The following is an 18,848-nucleotide window of genomic DNA, read 5'->3' as shown; positions in this document are numbered from 1 at the left end:
AATAGAACTTATTTGTAACACATCCATCCATCCATCCCTCCATCCACGGAGAGAGCAGGGCTCCGAGCAGAGGGATCCACAGGGATGGGAGCTGCCCCCCGGTGCCCTCCAGGCCCAGCTGGGATCATCGGGGCACCTGGAGGAGATCCTCGGCTGGCAGAGCCCCGCCCATCCCATTTTCCCACCTGGCAGCGGGATGGAAGCCGCCCATAAATCCCGGTTCCCTGGTGCTGCAGGGAGCTGGCATTTATTCCTCATTTTTGAGTTTTTAAGTGGGTTAGAGGATGGTTTTCCCCTTCCTGGGGGGGATGCAGAGCTCTTGGCGACCGCCTGGATTTTTGGGGATGAGGCGCCGCGGAAAGTTTGTCGCCTCTTTTGGAACCTCGGGCATCTTCCAGCGCCGTCCTTCCCGGGTCAGTGAGCTCCGTGTCCCAGGTGGGGTTGGATGGATTGGGATTTGCTGGGATTTGCTGGGATGTGCGGGAGGGAGGCTGAGCTGAGCCTTGTGTGAGGAGTTAGGAGCGGCTGGAGCCGTCTGGGATCCTTCCCCTCTCCTCGGAGCAGGGTTTGGTGCCAGCCCCTCAGCCCTGGGGCTGGGAAGGTTCGGGATGTGGGAACCATTCGCGCTTCGCGGGATATTCCCTGCTTCGCTCTCTTTTCCTCTCCGTCTGTCCCAAACCTCATCCCTGTGGCTGCTCTGCTCCCCTGGCACCCCAAGGTACGGCTGTTACACCTTCCAATTCCCTTTTAAAATCGATTTTAGCTGTTGGCACCTGGCTGTAAATGAATATTTGGCTTTTATTGGGCTGAGCTTTGCTGTTTTCCTCTCCTATTCCTCTCCTCGTGTCCCGTCAGCGCCGCCTGAGCAGCGTCCCTGAAATCCGAATTTTGGGGCGTCCCCCTGCTCCCCTTTGGAAACACACAACATTCATTTTAAAATCTTATTTTTAAAGTCGTTATTGCAACAAAAAAAACCGAATTCGAACCCTTCCTGCTCCGTGGGCACGGCTGGGTTTGGTTGGACGCTGGAATTTTTGGGGGGAAGCAGGAGTGGCCCCATCCCAAGCTCTGCCACCCTGCCCCTCACATCTGGGAAAAAAAGGGAACAACGGAGCTCTGTGTTCCCTCTGGAGCGAATTCCTTGTGAATCGTGCGGGAAAAGAGGCGGCTGGGGCCGAGCCAAAACCTCGGGAAGCCGCCCGCGCGATTTCCCTGGATTTAACGGGTTTTAGCGGCGACGCCGGGATGGTTTTCCTGCCTTTTGTTTGGAAATCGCTTCTGCTTTCCTTCCCCAGCTGGAATCGCTGCGGCTCATCAGCGCCCGGCCCCGGCTAATTAAGCAATTAACGAACGCCCGGGCTGGGCAGGTGCCGCCACTTTGGGGCTAATTAAGGGGAAAACGGCCAAGCGCCGTCCCGGGGATCCTTCCCAGGCTGTTCTGCTCCCAAGGGAATTGTCACAAATGCGAGGAGCAGGGAAGGGGTGTGGAGCACCAAATCCCTGCGCGGGAATTTCTCTGGATTTCTCCGGGGCACAGGGAAGCCCCGGTCTCCTTCCCCTGGGTGTCTGCTGTGATTCTGGTTAAATCTGGGGACAGTTCCTGAAACAGCTGCAGATTTCTCCCGGATAAATCCATCCTGGCTGGGAGTGGAATGTTGGATAACCCGGAGAGCTTTAGAACTCCTTTAGGTGTCCGCAGGGTCTGAACATTTCTGGGATTAGGGAGCAGGTGAGCTGGGATTTTGGAATTAAGTTTTTTGGGTTTTTTTTCGAGAGCCTCTGATTGAGCCGTGGGCTTGCCTTCACCTGTCAGGTGTTCGAAGAGTTTCACAAACCTGATTTAGAGGTCCTGGAGTTTTTGGCTGCACTCCTGGAGCTCTGCACCAAGTGCTTGTACCCGTCCTTTTCCTAAGGAAAAAAATAAAAGGGAAGCGTTTCCTTGGGGGGAAAAAAGAAACAAAAAAAAAATCTGTTTTCTCAGGAACTCCTTTCCTGCTTTTCCAGGGGCTGCTGCTGGGAGGAGGAGGTGGGCAGAGGGAAATCCCTGATTTGGGAATTAGCACTGGAGGAAACTGGGATGGGGAGAGGCTGGGTTTTGTGGGAAGGCTGAGCTGGAACAGAGCCAGAAAATAAAATAGAAATTTATTGAAAGGACACACCTTGGGCAGGACAAGAGCCTGGCCAGGGCTGGACCCAAAATGGACCCATGGTCACAAGGTCTCACACTTTAAGTTTTGCCCCACTTGCATATTGGGGTTTAATTTAATTAGTTGTAGTGTCCAATTAATTTAATAGTAATGCCCAATTACAGCTCCAGGCTGTGAGTTCTCACCCTTCCCGTTCTCTCTCTGCAGCCCACCGCTGTTGGTGCTTTTGGGGCTGGAGTTTGTGCCCGTTGTCCTTGGTCCTCAGCAGGAGACCGTTCCTGGTTTTTGTGTCTCCCTGCAGAGCCGAGTGGCGCTGAGTCGGGCTCAGAGCGCGCCCCAGAGCAGCACAGAACTTAAAAACGGGAAAGAGAAAACCTGAGCAGCGAGGGGAAGCAGGAGCTGGTGCTTCCACAGCTGTCACCTGCTCTAGGGAGTGGGAATGGTTTGTTTTCCTAACTGGAAAACTCTGCTCCTTTATCCCAAGGCTTCTGTTTCCGTCCTAACTGAAAAGAAAAAAATATTTTTGAGGGGGGGCAAAAAGTAAAAGTGCCGCGTTTGGTGGAGGCCTTTGCTGCTGGAGGCAGAGATTCGGGAATCCCGTCCCCGAGGGAGGGGCGGTGTCACAGCTTTTCCCAAATTTCCCCTGGGATGCGCAGGAAGAGTCCCCAAAAGCTCGGGATGGCAGCGGGGGCACTGCCGGGGCTGCAGGAGCGGCGCATCTGCAGCGCAGCTGGCTCAGCATCCCCGGCTCTGCCGGAGCAAACGCGGGAATAAACGGGCTTTGTTCAGGATCAGGTTGCTAAACGAGCATCCCATTTTCCCCAAATGGAGAGGAACCCAACCCTGGAGGTATCGGCGCATCTTTTAACGGCCTCGCCCTGGGAAACACAAGGATTCTGTTGAAATGGGATTTTAATGGTTCCTCCTTTTTTTTCCCCCCCCTTCCTTCTTCCTTCCTTTTGAGCTGGGAAAGGAGGCAGGGGATGGTTGGAATGCCGGTTCTTTGTGGGCAGCCCAGTTAAAACCTAATTACCCTGGTTATCAGCCAGTAAAAGGCTCTCCGAGAGAAAAGGGGGTTTTTATTTCTATTTGTTTGACAGCAAACCTGAAATGCATCACTTGATACCATAACTGAGCTCTATTCACCCATTTCTGCCATTCCAACAATAAAAAAAAAAAAGGAAAAGGGAGGGGGAAGTTTGATGCTCCCTTTAATGCCAAGAACTAAAAAAAAAGGTCAATTTAAGTTTTACTGGCTCGTTAATTCAAGCTGTTGGCTCGAAGCGCATCTTTTCCCACGCAATGGCCCGGCCTAAAAATGTGCTTTATTTGGTTTTGGGAGATAAATGGCTCATCCAGGGAGACTGCAGGCTCTGGAGAAGATCCTGCACCAGGGATATGTGGAATAAACCCGGCAAAATGGGCATGGAATGACGCAAAAGGGAGAAGTTTGTTCTGTCCAGGGTGGGAATGTGGCTGCAGCCGCTTTTTCCTTGGTTTTGGTGGCCTGGGGTGGGAGGAGGTTTCCCTCTGGGATTTGTTTTCCTGCTCACGTGAGGTGAAACCTCCCCTCAGTCAGGCTCTGCTCCCAGGAAACGAGGGACAGGACAAGAGGAGCCTGCCCTGGGCTGTGCCAGGGGGGGTTTAGGTGGGATTTTGGGATAAATCCTTGCCCGGAAGGGTTGGCCAGGCTGGCACAGGGCAGTGGTGGAGTTCCCATTCCTGCAGGGATGGAAAAGCCGCTCCGAAACAGCAGAATTTCCAAATTTACACTGCCAGCTGCCATCAAATTCCCAAATTCATGGGAAGTTGTCCTTCCCTTCCCTCCCCATCCCCGTTTTCCTGCTGTTGTCTGTCCCAGGTCCCGCTGGGCACGGGCAGGACGTCCCCAGGGTCCAAACCTGCATCTTCCCAAATCCACCCCAAAATCTCTGGCCCTGGGAGAGGGAGGAGAGTGGGAAGCTCCGATGGGATGGAGCTGGCCCCCAGCTTTGCCAGGTTATCCTGGAATTCCTTTGTCCTCATGGAGGCTAAAACTGAGGAATTGTCTTTGGGCTCAGAGGGGTTTTATATCCCTGTGGAAAACAGGGAACTCATCCCTGGGGCTGGAGGGCTCGGAACCCTTCCTGGCTCTGGAATCCCTCCTGCCGGGAGCTCCACCTGTGCCTTGGGATGGGAAAGTTAAAAATGCCTGGAAAACAAGAACTGGGCTTTGCACGGACCTGGAGTGGTTGAGTTCCACACAGGAATGAAAACAAGACCTTGGAGGCCGAGGGTTTGTTCCTTTGGTGTTGGAGTGGGGTTTTTTTAGGTTTTTGGTTTTGTTTTTTTTTTTTCCTTTTTTTGAATGGAATGGAGTCAAAACATGAGGTTTTTGGATGGGAAAGGCTCCCCCTCCCACCGCTCTGCTTCCCTCCATCCCTCCGGAGGCAGCTGAGGGATCGTGCTGGACCCGGGATTCTGTTCCACCAAATATTGTCGGAATTAATCCCAGCCCCTGTGGACTGTTTGGGCAGAAAACATCAAGTTCCTTCCAGGCAGCCAAGAGGAACCATGTCCTGAGTCCTAATCCCAAAAAACAAAACAAAAAAAAAAAAAAACTGGGATGAAAATCTTCATTCCCAGCCAGCAAAGATGGTCCTGCTTAAATCGAGTGCCACAGAAAACTTCCTGTGCCTGATTCCCTGGTTGGAACAGGGATGGTGGGAGCAGGCTGGTGCCTCCTGCATCTGTGGGACCTGGAATGTCCCCACCTGCCAGGAGAGGAGCCCTGGGGAGCTGGAACCGAGGATAATCCCGTTGTTCTGCTTTCCCTTTGGATAAGGGCACAGCCTTGTTTTTCCAAGCCTTTTCCAAGTGTAACTCTTGGCTCGTGGAGGCTCCGGGAGAGGATGGAGCTGCAGGAGGTGGTGGCTGCCAGCTCTGCTATGAAAACTCTGCCTCCGTCCGGAATCCCTTGGGAAGCTCATCCCGGTGTTCCCAGGGGATCAGGCTGACCCAGGTTCGGCCAGAGGGGCTGAGGTGGAGCCTCCGCTGCAGTGTGGATTTTGTCTGTTCCCAGAGTGGATCCATGACATGGAATGTGCTTTTGTCTGTTCCCAGGGTGGATCCATGGTGTGGGATGTGGATTTTGTCTGTTCCCAGAGTGGATCCACGGTGTGGGATGTGCTTTTGTCTGTTCCCAGAGTGGATCCACGGTGTAGGATGTGGATTTTATCTGTTCCCAGGGTGGATCCATGGTGTGGGATGTGGATTTTGTCTGTTCCCAGAGTGGATCCATGACATGGAATGTGCTTTTGTCTGTTCCCAGGGTGGATCCATGACATGGAATGTGCTTTTGTCTGTTCCCAGAGTGGATCCATGACATGGAATGTGCTTTTGTCTGTTCCCAGAGTGGATCCATGGTGTGGGATGTGCTTTTGTCTGTTTCCAGGGTGGATCCACGGTGTGGGATGTGCAGGGATCTTTGATTTCCTTGGAAAGCCATCATGGCCAGACCTGCTGCCACATGGTTGGGTTGTTTTTTTTTTCCCTGATCTCACTCCCCGGTCCTTTTGGAGGAGTTTATCACCCACCTAGGAATGGCTGGGAGAATCCATGAATTTATCAGACACCTGCAAGGCTCCGGAGGCAGGAGCTGGAGCAAATATTTTCCGGGATGAGCAGCTTTTCCCCTTTGAAGTTCCCGTGTGCTCAAGGCAGACATTTCTTACCTGGGTTGTTTTTGCTGGGGGGATGCAATGCCACAGGAGAGGCGTTTTTATGGAATTCCTGGAATAACCTGACAGGCTGGGAAGAGCAGGATGTCTGGGAGGGTTCCCTGTGGGAGTTTGGCGCAGAGGCTCTCAGGGAAGGAGCTGAGGGCTGGTGCTGCTCCCAGATGGAATTCCTGCGCTCAGGAGTCTCCCAGTGCTTCCAGAGCCTCGGTGGGGTTGGGTTTTTCTGAAGGTGCCGCCTCCCCAGGCTGGAGCTGGGATGAAAAATGAGGAGTGGGAATTATTGTGGGCTTGACCAGGGGATCCCCAAAGGCTGAATCACGGAATGGGCTGGGTGGGAAGGGAACTCTGAAGCTCCTCAAGTCCAGCTCCTGCCGTGAGGATTCCCAACTCTCCACTGTCCCAGGCTGCTCCAAGCCCTGTCCAGCCTGTCCCTGGGCACTGCCAGGGATCCAGGGGCAGCCACAGCTTCTCTGGGCACCTGTGCCAGGGTTTCCCCACCCTCTCAGGGAAGGATTCCTTCCCAGTCTCCCATCCATCCCTGCCCTCTGGCACTGGGAGCCATTCCCTGTGTCCTGTCCCTCCATCCCTTGTCCCCAGTCCCTCTCCAGCTCTCCTGGAGCCCCTTTAGGCCCTGCCAGGGGCTCGGAGCTCTCCCTGGATCAGCTGAGCACTCCCAGCTCTCCCAGCCTGGCTCCAGAGGGGTTCCAGCATCTCCTTGTCCTCCTCTGGCCTCGCCCCAGCAGCTCCAGGTCCAGGTCCTGGAGCTCCCAGAGCTGGAGCTCCTGTGGGGTCTCACCTGAGCAGGACACCAGGGGAGGATCCCCCGTGCTCACCGCCTGCAGCTGTCATTCCCAGTGCTCTCCAGGTGCCATCCCCCCTTTCCCAGAAGGGTTTTCCTCCCTGTCTGTGCCTTGGACAACGCCCAGCCCGAGGGGAATGGGATTGAAATCCCGTCTGTGCTGGGGATTAGCACGGTCCAGGTGTTCTGGTGACATCTGCACACCTGGGCACCGCAGCTCCCGGGGAAGATTCCCTGCTGTGTGCTGGCCCAGCCGCGGAGCAGGAATTGTTTGGTGGAGCCGGGAATATTTTGGCTCCATCCCTCCTCCTTTTGGGCAGAGGACAGTCCAGGCCCGGTTCTCCAGCCTTGCTTTCATTAGCGCGGGGCTGCAGCTCATCAAGCCCCGTAAATATTTATATCCTGAGCATTCCTTGGAGCATTCCAAACCCTGGCCGTGATTTCGGGGGATGCGTGATGTCGCTGGTTGCGCAACCGCTTTGCTGCCCCGTGGATGCTGTGGCAGGGAATTCCCCGGTGGCGAGCAGCGCCAGGGAGGCGCGATCCCCTCTGGATGAGCTTGTGATCCCGGTGGGAGCTGCCCTTCCCCTCGGGAAGCGGCTGTGGAGCAGAGCTCGCTGTGGGATTTCCCCCGTGGATGCACCAAAGGATCCGCGGCTCTGCCAGCCCTGAGCGCGCCGGAGTCGGGAGCCGTTCCCAGAAAATTAGGGATTTGTAATAAATGAGGGAAGGGGGAGCGGGGGGCGCTTGGCTCCTTTCCCAAGAGCTGCGGTTCTGGGTGAGATCATGGAATGGGCTGGGTGGGAAAGGACCTTAGAACTCCTCCAGTCCCGCTCCTGCCGTGGGCACGGACACCTTCCCCTGCCCCAGGGTGCTCCAAGCCCTCTCCATCCCGGCCTGGAGCATTCCCAGGGATGTGTCCCCTCACTTGAGCGGCACCAGTCGCCCATGGTGGCTCTAAGGGATAAGGATTTGTTGGGATTTTAGTGGCATTTGGGTTCTGGACCTTGTTCTTGCTGCTCTGATGATCCTGGTCCGTTGTTGAGCCATCACTGCCAATGGAGAACACTGGGAATGGCAGTCATGGAATTACAGAATCATTTAGATTGGAAAAGACCTTTGAGATCAGCTTCATGTCCTGAAGTTTTGGTGCTGAACTGTTAGGTTTTTGGGGTTTGGGTTTTTTTTTGGGGGGGGGTTTGGTTGGTTGGTTGGGGTTTTTTTGTTTTTGTTTTTTTTTAACTGAGCAAAGCAAAATAAAATGGTCTTTCCAGAAGGTTTTTCCAGAGTTCTGTGGAGTAAATGGGATGTGTGGCCATTCCTGATATTTGTACTCCCCAAAAATTCCCTGATTTTGTGCCTGAAGGAATCAGCTGCTGAAGGAACCTGCCCGTGTAACTTCCATATAAAAGGATTTGTTCAAGATTGTTCCCAGCTTTTCTCCCAAGACCTTTATTTTTTTAGAATGAACTGTTTTTGGAGAATAAAAGGGGGCAGAATTATTAATAACCATTAATGATTATTAATAATTCAAATTAATTATTATTATCAGAATTTCCTGGTGTAAAGAAAAAAAAAATGCAACCTCAAAGTCTCTACTACTTAATAAATCTAAGTGTTGACTGCTTTAATGAGTTGATTATTTTATTCAATTAGAAAAGATCTTTATTTCAAATGTTGACAGAATATTAATTTTCCTTCTTTTTCCAGGCAGGATTATTGACTCCACGCTGTGGGAATTCACCTCCTGAACACCTGCACCAGGTACTGCGTTTCTTTCGTTGCGTTTCTTTCGTTGCGTTTCTTTCGTTGCGTTTCTTTCGTTGCGTTTCTTTCGTTGCGTTTCTTTCGTTGCGTTTCTTTCGTTGCGTTTCTTTCGTTGCGTTTCTTTCGTTGCGTTTCTCTGCTGTTTTCCCGTTGAATGCCGCTTCCAAAGGTTTAGATGCTGGAATATTCCTGCTGTGCTCGGATTTGAATTTTACTTTTGGAGGTCTGGGCTCCGTGTTTTACCCTCTGGCATCCCAGATTTTAACTGCAGGAAGAGGTGATGGGACCCTGGGAAACCGGGATGTTGTGCAGAGTGAATGGAGATCCTTGGAGGCCTTGGAAAACCCAGGACCGTTATTCCCGGTTGCTCCTGGATGATGTGGTGAGGGCCCTTGAAAACAGAGATGTTGTTGTGCAGGATGAGTCAAGGTTCATGGAGGCCTTGGAAAACCTGGGAGTTTCATTCCAGTTGTTCCCGGAGGTCACGGTGAGGGCCTTTGGAAAGAGGGATTTTGTTGTGCGGAGTGAACCGAGTGGAGGCCTTGCAAAATCCGGGATCTTTATTCCCGGTTGTTCCTGGGTTGTGTGGTGAGGGCCCTTGGAAACAGGGATATCGTATGGAATGAACTGAGGCGTTCATGGAGGCCTTGGAAAACCCAGGGTCTTTATTCCAGTTGCTCCTTAATTACGTGATGGAGGGCCTTTGGAAACAGGGATATCGTGTGGAGTGAACTGAGGGGGTCATGGAGACCTTGGAAAAACCCGGGATCTTTATCCTGGAGCGCTCGGTGAGGCCGGATGAGCACCTGGGCGTCTCTGGTTGCGCTCTCCCCGTGCCTGTGTAACTCAATCCTCTTCCCAGCTGTTCCCGATCCAGATGGAGCCTGTCAGGAGGAGCAGCCCCGCGTGTGACCCGAGCCATCCCCGTGGCTCGAGTGCCTGAAATCCTTTCATGCTCCCGTCATCCCGAGCCCCCCGGCCCTTCCATCACCGCCGAGTTCTGGCGTGTGCCGCCACCGCAGCGCCCGGGGCGAGCCGGGAAGGGCTTGGCCAGTCTCTGGGATGGCTTTCAGATGGGGATTTTATTGGTTTATGAATTGTTACCTCCGTTTCCTCTCCTAAACGAGGCTGCAGAAGTAGGGAGGGAATCGAGGCCAATCTTTCCCAACACGGGGAAGCCGATCCCGTGCGTCGGTCATGCGCTCACCCCTCCGCGGATATCATTTTTTTTTCCTCAATCCCAAACCCTCCGCTGCGCTTCGCTGGCGCTCTGCGCTCCTTTGTTTATTCCCCAGCCGCCGGGGATGAGCGCAGAATCCCGCTGGCAGGAACATTCTGTGGGAAACCGCGTCACGTCGCGCGTTTGCGCGGGGCCAAATCCACCAGAGAGCCCCCGGCCGGCGCTCGGGCGGCCACGGAGCGGATTCTGTTCCCATTACTCACCAGAGAGGCTCGCTGGATGTTTATAGCTGTTGGGTGGGCAAGAAAGTTGTGAAGAGCCGGGGTTTGTGGGAGCCTTTGGTGGCTGAGGCCGGGTGGGAATGAAAGCGGCGGGGTTGAGTAATGGGGTGGCAGTGGTGGCCCTGACTCGTGGTGACTCGCTTCTCCCCGCGGTGACTCGGATTTGCGTGCTCAGCCCGTTCCTCAGAGCTGCAGGGGTTGCTGGAAGGCTCCGAGCCAGTTTTTATGGATCGCTGTGACTCGGCCTAAGAGCCGGATTTGCCGGCTAAAGGAGCCGGGAGTTCTTTGCTGGGCTTTATTTAGCAATTCCCACTTTAATGCCTGTGCTCCTGGAGAGAGCTGCTCCTGGTTGGTCCCAAACTCCCTGCTCCCGGTGCCCTGCGCTGATGGATAATTCCGTGTTTTCCCGCTGCTCTCCTTGGAAAACGCTGGGAGAAGCAGCTGCGGCTTCAGTGCTCGGATTGGACCTGAGAGCGGAGTAAAGCATCCCGTGGTGGCTCCGCTTTCCTGCAGCGGGGGAGAAAGCCCCGGCAAACTGTTCCAGTTGTGGTTCTGGAGACAAGCGTGGGCTCTGGTGGACGCTTCTGGAATGGAGGTCAAGCAAAAGCTGCCTCGTGCTTGGAGGATTTGCTTGACAAAGGTGGCTGGAACAAAGCCGGATGCTTTTCCGGGGGAGCTGGCCGTGTGTCCGAGGAGAGCAATTAGTGTTTTACGGGCTGAGGCCGCACCGAAGGGATCCAAAACTGGCTGAGACATCCGAAATAAAAATGTTCCTCGTCAGGGGAGGTTGGTGCTGGGGCTCCCTGAGCTTGGCTGGCCCTTGTTCCATCCCCGAGTCCTGATAAATTCCTGCTGCTGGAGCTCTGCGCGGCTCAGCCTCGGCTGGGGGGTGGTGGAGGAGCTGTGCTCTGGGAGCTTTGGAAAGCTCAGCCCATGGAGATGGAACGGGCTTGGAGGCAGTGGAGCTGGGAATTGAGGCAGGCGGGTGCTCCCGATGGCGCTGCCAAGGGAACGAAGCCCTTGGGAAGGGCGGGATGAGCTCCCAGCAGGGCAGGGAAAGCTCCGTGGGGTGCTGGGATGGGTGAGGAGGGGGCCCTCGTGTCCCTCACCAAGCCATGGGGGATTGGTTCCTATTTTTCTTCTCCAAAGGATGTCGAAAAGTGGAAGTTGGTATAACAAAGGGCTAAAAAAAAAAAAAGGAGAGCGAGAGCTTGAAAAGCTCTTAATCTACTGCATTTCTAAAAAAAAAAAAAAAGCTAAAATAGATGGAGTGACTTGGTATTTATGTGCTGGGATCGCTTTGCGAGAGAAGGCTTTGGAAACAAAAGGATAAGATAGAGCGAGAATCCGAGCTGGAAGCTAAACCCCAGCACGTTCTGCCTTGGCCGCGGCCCAGCGCTCGTGATGGGAGTGCCACGGGGGATTTGCTGTCCCCTGCTGCTCCTCAGACCAGGCCAGGACCCCAGGTTTAGGATTTTACGTGGTTCTGGGATTTCTATGGGGCAGGGTGAGCGGGGGAAATGGGATTGTTGGGGTGTGGTGCCGGAGGTCAGCGCAGACGAGCCCGTGGTCCCTTCGGGACTCGCAGCTCTGTGCAGAAACGCGCTTGAAAATCCTCCTGCGTTCCAGAGGAAGGGATTGTTGTTCCTGGAGATTCACAGGAGGTCGAGACTTGGAGCCACAGGCAGGTCCTTGTTGGCAGGGGCGTCCCACCACGAGGTGCTGGCTCCTGCGTCCCTCAAAGGAGCTGAAGCTCTTGGAGCTGATGATGCTCGTTACTGTTAATGAGTTTTCTCTCATTAGCCGTCACAAAACAATATTTAGAGGGCAAGACTGGTCAAGGAGAGCAGTTGGTTGTTGGATGCTTTTAGGCGTCTTTATAAGATGAATTTTTGGGGTTGAGGGGGGTTTGGCGCCCTGCTCTGGGAGCTCTGAAATGAGCGATGGATTTTAGGGAAAGGGAAGCCCTGCGTCTCCTTTTCCTTCTTTTCCTTTCCGTCTGATTTATCTCCAGGTATCTCCACAGGCACCGTTCCGTTTGTCATGGAGCAGACGGCTCTGAGGCGGAGGGTGGTGATAAATCCTGCCCCCAAACCCCACTTATCCTCTTCCCCCAATAAATCACTGGGGGAAAGCAAACACTTGATTTTGTGTAGCAAAACCGGGGGAAAAAAAAAAAAAAATAAAATTTCCATGTCGGCTGTGTGAGTGGTGATCAGTTCCTGTTCCAATCCTGTGCCGGGGGATTGACTGATCCCAGCGATTCCGTGCTCCCTGAATTCCCATTTTCCCTCCAGGCTGCGCCATGCCTGCCCTGCCCAATCCCGTTTTGCTTCTGTTATCCTAAACCTGAGTGAATTTGATGTTGTGCTGAATTGCTTCCAGGCTGGAGGTGAGGAGCCTCCAGGAGCAGTGGATGATGTTCTCCGTGTGATCCCGTGGGGGTGGGATTGGAGGATGCTGAGGGGCCTCTCCCGTGGGCACCAGGCTCGGGATGAGGAGTTTGGGGATGTTCTCGTTGTGGTTGTTTGAGCTGGGAATGAAACACCTCTGTGCGACGGTTCTGGCTTTTTTTCTCTGCCAAGGTCGGGATTAACGCATGGGAGCTGCAGTTTCGCGTTTGGAATTGGATGTTTGTGAATTCTTATCTATTTAGAGTCTCATGAGCCGTGAGCGCTAACGAGCAAGTTGGAGAAATTAGGGGGCGTTCCTGGGGATGTCCTGGAAAACCAAAAAGGTGCTGAGGGGTTCCCGGGAATGTTCCAGAAAACAAAAAAAAAGGCTGAGGGGTTCCTGGAGTTGTTCTGAGAAGCAAAAAGTGGCAAAGTCATTCCTGGGGGTGTCCTGGAAAACCAAAAAGGGGCTGAGGGATTTCTGGGGATGTCCTGGGAAACAAAAAATGGCTGAGGGGCTCCTGGAGTTGTTCTGAGAAGCAAAAACTGGCAAAGTCATTCCTGGGGATGTTCTGGAAAGCCAAAAAGTGGCTGAGGGATTTCTGGGGATGTCCTGGAAAACCAAAAAGTGGCTTAGTGGCTCTTCAGGACGCTTTGAAAAACCAAAAAGTGGCTGAGGGGTTCCTGGAGTTGTTCTGAGAAGCAAAAAGTGGCAAAGTCATTCCTGAGGATGTCCTGGAAAGCCAAAAAGTGGCTGAGGGATTTCTGGGGATGTCCTGGAAAACCAAAAAGTGGCTGAGGGGTTGCTGGGGATGTCCTGGAAAACCAAAAAGGGCCGAGGGTTGCTGGGTTTGCCCTGGGGTGGCAGAGCAGTGGCCCCAGGCTGGCAGTGCCAGGCTGCCACAGGGGGCTCGGGATGCCAAATTCCAAATAACACCAGCCCAGAAAGAGTGGGGAAAAAAACCAAAAAGAGGGGGGAAAAAAAAAAAAACCAAAAAGCAGCCGGGATGACTGGACTGATAAACTTTTCAACCACTTAGCTCCAGGATTCGAAGAGCTTTCACGGGGACGGGAGGGGAATCAGCTGCTCTGGGGAAGGGGGGGAGCAGGAGCTGGAATGTCGGGGCGCAGCTCCCTGTGCCTCGGTGGGAACATCGCTGTCCTGGCGGGGGCCGCGCAGACGGCTCTTTTTATCCCAAAAGGAGCAATTTCCTGCCTTCCTCCTGCCGCAGCCTGCTTCCCCGGGAGCCCGGGGCATCTGTCAACACGTGCCGCAGGAGAAGCACAGGAGCTGTGAGGGGGGGGCTTGGCAGCAGGGGATGAGTGTGTCTGAAATAATAAAAAATTCACCCCCTGAGCTGCAGGAGCAGGGAGGACGTGGGGAACACCGGGATTTTGGGATCAGAGGGCGGCGGAGGTGGCAGAAATGCGGGTGGCAAGAGCCAAGCCCAGCCTGAGGTGGGTCTGGGGTCACTGGAAGGAGATTTCAGCTGGGTTTAGTTCTGGGCACCGAGCTTGGGAGCTCTCTTACACCTGTTTAATTGGCTTCTTTTTTTTGGCCAAAAGCCTTCTCCTGTCCCATCTGCTGCGTCCTGAAGTGTTGGCACCTCTTGGAATCACAGATCGGAGGCTCTGGAGTGTTGCTTGAATTTCCAGCCAGTTGCTTTCCTGTGGATTTAATCCAAGTTTTTGGGTCCGTTTGTTTAATACTGGGTTAAATCTGAATGAATTCTCCCTCCTAGGCTGGGCCTGGGAGTCTCCTGGAGGTTTTTGTGCCATGTGAAATCTCCATCTCACCTGATTTTTATCCAGCAAGAAAACAAACCCTTGTCCTGAACGGGCTCCTCTCTTGTAACGCTGAGTTTATTGATTAGTTTGTTTAGATCAGTTTGTTTAAGTATTGGGCTAAATTTGAATAACTCTTCCCTCCTGGGTTGGGCCTTGGAGTCTCCATAAGTTTTTTTTTTTTCCAGCCCTGTGGAATCTCCATCACACCTGATTTATGCTGCCAGTAAAAACCCCCAAAAAACCCCCAAAAAACCCCCAAAAAACCCCCAAAAAAACCCCAAAAAACCCCCAAAAAACCCCCAAAAAACCCCCAAAAAACCCCCAAAAAACCCCCAAAAAACCCCCAAAAAACCCCCAAAAAACCCCCAAAAAACCCCCAAAAAACCCCCAAAAAACCCCCAAAAAACCCCCAAAAAACCCCCAAAAAACCCCCAAAAAACCCCCAAAAAAACCCCAAAAAAACCCCAAAAAAACCCCAAAAAAACCCCAAAAAAACCCCCCAAAAAAACCCCAAAAAAACCCCCCAAAAAAACCCAAAAAAAACCCCCCAAAAAAACAAAAAAAAAAAAAAACCAAAAAAACCCCAAAAAAACAAAAAACAAAAAACAAACAAACAAAAAAAACCCCACCAACACACCAAAAAAACAACCTTGTCCTGAGTGTCTCATAACGCCTGAAAAATGAGACCTTTGGTAATTTGGGGCGAGATAATTGCCTCGATTATCATCACTCCCTGCCCAAATATTGATGCTGCGGGGCTCAGGGAAGGATCTCCTGGAAGGAGCTGAGGATGCTGATTCCATCCGCGTCTGGCTCCGCCTGGCATTCTCCCGAGCAGCTCGGGCTGAGCCCAGGGGTTTAACTCCGGGAGCGGAGGATGGGGCTGTGCTGAGCCTACAGAACAGTGCCCTCTCGTGTGCTGGGAGCTGCAATTCCCAAACCGCTCCCGGCTTCGGGAGTGTGGGTAAGGAATTCAGCCCGACCCGTCTGCTCGGGGTGTTATTTGCAATTTTTTTTTTCCTCCCCTCTCTGTGGCTCTAAAGGTTTTCGGGACTGAGGTTTTAAATTTTTTAAATGAATGAGCTTTTTAATATCGTTTATAGTTCAATACACTGATTTTATTATTATTATTATTATTGGGAAAAAGCCCTAAAGGCTCTACTTTGTTTTATTTTAATGCTGATGCTGGTGGAGTTTGCTGTGTCTGGCAGCAGCTGAGCTCCTGTGCCAGGAACCAGAGGTTTAAGGTGCAGATTCCCCCTTTCAGGACGATCCCAAAAGAGAAAACTCCCCGTTAATATTTGCGTTTCTGGGTGGTTTTGGTTTGGTTTTTCCCCACCATCGTTTGTCGCTGCGGTGGGACTGTGTAGAAATTGCTTCCTCCTGCTGCTGAGGACTCCAGGACGGTGTAGATAAATGTAGACGAGAGATCTCTGAAGTTGGGTTTTAGAAGATGAGGTTTATTGTAAGGGATGTGGGGGCCTTGCTCGGAGCTGCGGGGCTGCAGCTGGTGGCAAGGCCTAGGAAAGTGGGGGAAGGGAGAAGTAGGGAGAGGAAATTCCAAGAGAGGAAAGTCCTCGGGGAAGGGTGCAAGCAAAAAGAGAGCGTCCAGCCCCCCTGGGACCCCTTATCAGGGGTCTTCAAGGTGGGCTGGAACAAGCCTTGGGCCAATGGGGTTACAGATACCTGATACTTCAGGGGAGGGGTACAGGTGTGGGATGAACCATACATTGGGGGTGAGACAGAACATTCCATTTGACCTCTGGGTCTGGCTGCAGGTAACTTTCAGATGGTCACATAACTGTTTTCCCAGAGATCCAGTATCTAATACATCTCAAACATCAAAACTTACTTTCAATTCTATCTCAGTTACAGGTTTCACATTCTCAGAATAGAGGCAATCATATTTATAGGGTTTTTTGGCTTCTTCCTTCCCAACAGGACTGTCTGAAGTGCTCGGTGAGGTTCAGATCCTTGTTTTTCCAGAGCCTTTGCAGATTCCAAACCCGTGTCCTCGCTCTGTGCTGCTCCTCGGGCACAGCCTCCCGGTCCAGCCCAGCTGCTCCGTCATTCCACTGGCTGGGGAATCCATAAATCGCATTCCTGATCTCCTGGAATCATCGAGGCTGGAAAAGACTTCCAGGATCCTCCATTCCCGCCTGTGGCAGTGCTGGTCCTGGTGGTGTTCTCTCTCCTGGCTGCTCCTTGCCTGCTCCGAGTTTGGTTCTTTCCGCAGGGATTTATCCAGCCTGGAGCTTTTTCTGCCCGGTGGACAGATGTGATTTTATATCTGGGTAAATACTGGGAAATCAACTTCATTCCAGGCCCATATGTGAAACAAAAATGCTGCAGCGCTTTTAGGCTGGTCCCTATGAATGAAAGGATCTACGAATTAATAATCGTTGGAGTTGGAGCGTTGGGAATTGGGAATTAACTTGATTTTGGGGGGGGGGGGGGGGTTTGAAAATAATTAATCTGGTAAAACTTAGACTTTTGATGAGCTCTCTAACGCCGCTTTGCCGGTGCCTCTCCTCCCCGCTTCGGGAGAGCGGAGTGATTTTTGTGCGATTTGGGAACGTTTTCCAGCGGGAAGGATGGGGCCTGTCCCGAGGTGGAGGAATGCGTGTTAAATAAACAGCCAGCCTGGGCCCTGCTCGTGCTGGGTGTGTTTGCCTGATTTTTAGGAAGGGGGATTTGTTTGGATGAAGGATTTACATTCTGCGCTCGGGCTCCCTTTGCGCTCGCTCCAAGGGCTGAGATATCCCGTGTTCGGATCCAGCCAAGGGAGGTCAGGAGGGGACTGGAATTGCATAAACCGGAGGTGTTGTCCATGTGGATGAGCTCCGAGCCGGGTCCTGCCCAACATCTTTAGGCTCTTGCTGTCAGGGGATGGCCTGGACGAGCTTCAGTGTCCCTTCCAACCGAAATTATCCCGAATTTGTGGGATCTGGGCTGTCGTTGGTGGCATTTCCCGGTGGTTGGTGCTGCTTTGCTCCCAGCACAATTCCTGATCGGTTCCTGGCCGTGAGGATGGAGATTCCAGAGTGTGAACCTCATGGAGGCTCCTCTGCTCGCAGCCCCAGCGTGGTGGGGGCAGCAACCAAACCCTTTTTTGGTTTTTGGCCAAGTGGAACGATGGAAATTCCCATTCCAAGGGCTTTGTCTCTCCAACCCAAACCATCCCGTGGAAGCTCTGGCCTTGCAGAGGAGCTGAATCCAAACCAGCTCCGGGGAATCTGCAGGGTTTTCCCAGAGTGGCTGTGAGTGGGGTTGGAACCCTGGCTGGCTGTGGGAATCCGGGTCAGAAGGGGCAAATGGACAAGGAAAAATCCCTGGGAATGCTGGCGCTGTGCCGCAGGGTGATGCTGAGAGATCAAGAGGCTGCTCAGGCAGAGTGTTGGATTTAACCTGGAAATCTCTGGGATGGAATTCTCCTTCTGTTCCTGCTCACGTCAGGGAGAATGACCTGGTGTGCTCATTTTTCAGTTTGAGACGAGGAGCTTTCCATTTTTTTTTCTCTTGGAAGCCAGGCAGGAGGATGCTGGGCTTTGGCACGGCGGGGTGGGAAGGGCTGGTGCTGCTCCTCTGCCTCTCCTGTTAACTGATTCCAAAAGTCTTTGCTCCGAGCTCGGTGCCGACTCCAAAGCGCAAAGGCAGCTCTAATCCCGCCGTCCCCAGCAAAGGAGGTGCCGAAATCTTGGGATGTTCCGTTCTGGGAACCCAGCCGGTGGCACAGGTCAAATCCTGGCCCAGCAGCTGCCGAGGCCGCAGAGCTCTGGATTTCTTGTGGCACTGAGACATAAACTTTAGAGAATTAAGGATTTTTAGAGGGGTAAAGATTTTTAGTTAGAGGTAAGCTTTGCTGAAATTAATTAAAGTAGATAGGTAGGCTTTGCTGAAATTGAAAGTCAGTAATTAACTAAGAGAAATTGGGTTTGGGATCACTCTTCCATATTAGAATAACTGGTTACTTGTCAACTTTAGGTTTGGTTAGCTGTGTTTGAAATGAAGAATACAGAAACTGATGAATAGCTTTTAGGAACATAAGACAAGTGTAGGCCTCCTCTGCCCAGAAACTCATTGAACAGTCACAAAGACAGGAAACAGGAGTCCTACCAAGGGTTCATTTCTCACATTTGCATTGAAAACGTAGAAAGGTCAGAACGAGGAAGACTTCTTTACTTCCTCGTTTTGGGGACCCCTCCCCATGAAAAGGACCACCGACCCATTTCAAGGAACAAACTACACATGCTCAATAGCTTTTGAGCTAATTACCATAGGAAGCGGGGAATGGGATGTACCAGGGTTATGAATATGCATTTGTGTTTTGGGTATTTAGTATTTTGTAAATAAAAGGACTCTGTGATCACCTGCAAATTGCAGTGTGATTTTGGGAGCTATCCCACACGCTGTCCGGCGCCGTAATAAACATACGCTTTCTAACTTTAAACTGTCGGAGAGTTTTTGTCCGTCACAGTTGGGTATCGATACTAGATCAATACCCTGTTTTTTTAATAAGTCAGCACCGGAATTATCTCCCTGACTTTGTGCCGGCACGCAAAGGCCCCACCAGCAATTCCGTGTTCCTGTAATTCCCCCCGCTCGGATAAAAATCAGACGGGAACAAATGCGCTGCGCACGAGGACTAAAGGCGCTTTTTTAATTACAGTATCTTTTTAATTATCAAGGTGGGGAATCGCGTTTTACAGAGTCCAATAAATTGAATTTTATGGTGGTTTGTGTGAGGACTTATTTAATAGCAGATTACCCGGGA

The 18,848-nt window shown here is 52.3% G+C and overlaps 1 long non-coding RNA gene across 1 annotated transcript; it reads left to right on the top strand.

The window, feature by feature from the left end:
* Positions 1-251: 251 nt before the first annotated feature.
* Positions 252-16,727, top strand: LOC120757795 (uncharacterized). The gene is made up of 3 exons (XR_005702666.1): positions 252-413; positions 8,376-8,429; positions 16,016-16,727. It is a non-coding gene; the product is annotated as an uncharacterized LOC120757795 (long non-coding RNA).
* Positions 16,728-18,848: the final 2,121 nt, after the last annotated feature.

The sequence above is a fragment of the Hirundo rustica genome, chromosome 11 (genome assembly GCF_015227805.2).
Source record: "Hirundo rustica isolate bHirRus1 chromosome 11, bHirRus1.pri.v3, whole genome shotgun sequence".
NCBI classification, from domain to species: Eukaryota; Metazoa; Chordata; class Aves; order Passeriformes; family Hirundinidae; genus Hirundo; species Hirundo rustica.
Note: the sequence above shows the minus strand (reverse complement) of the source record. Positions and strands in the feature narration are given on the sequence as shown.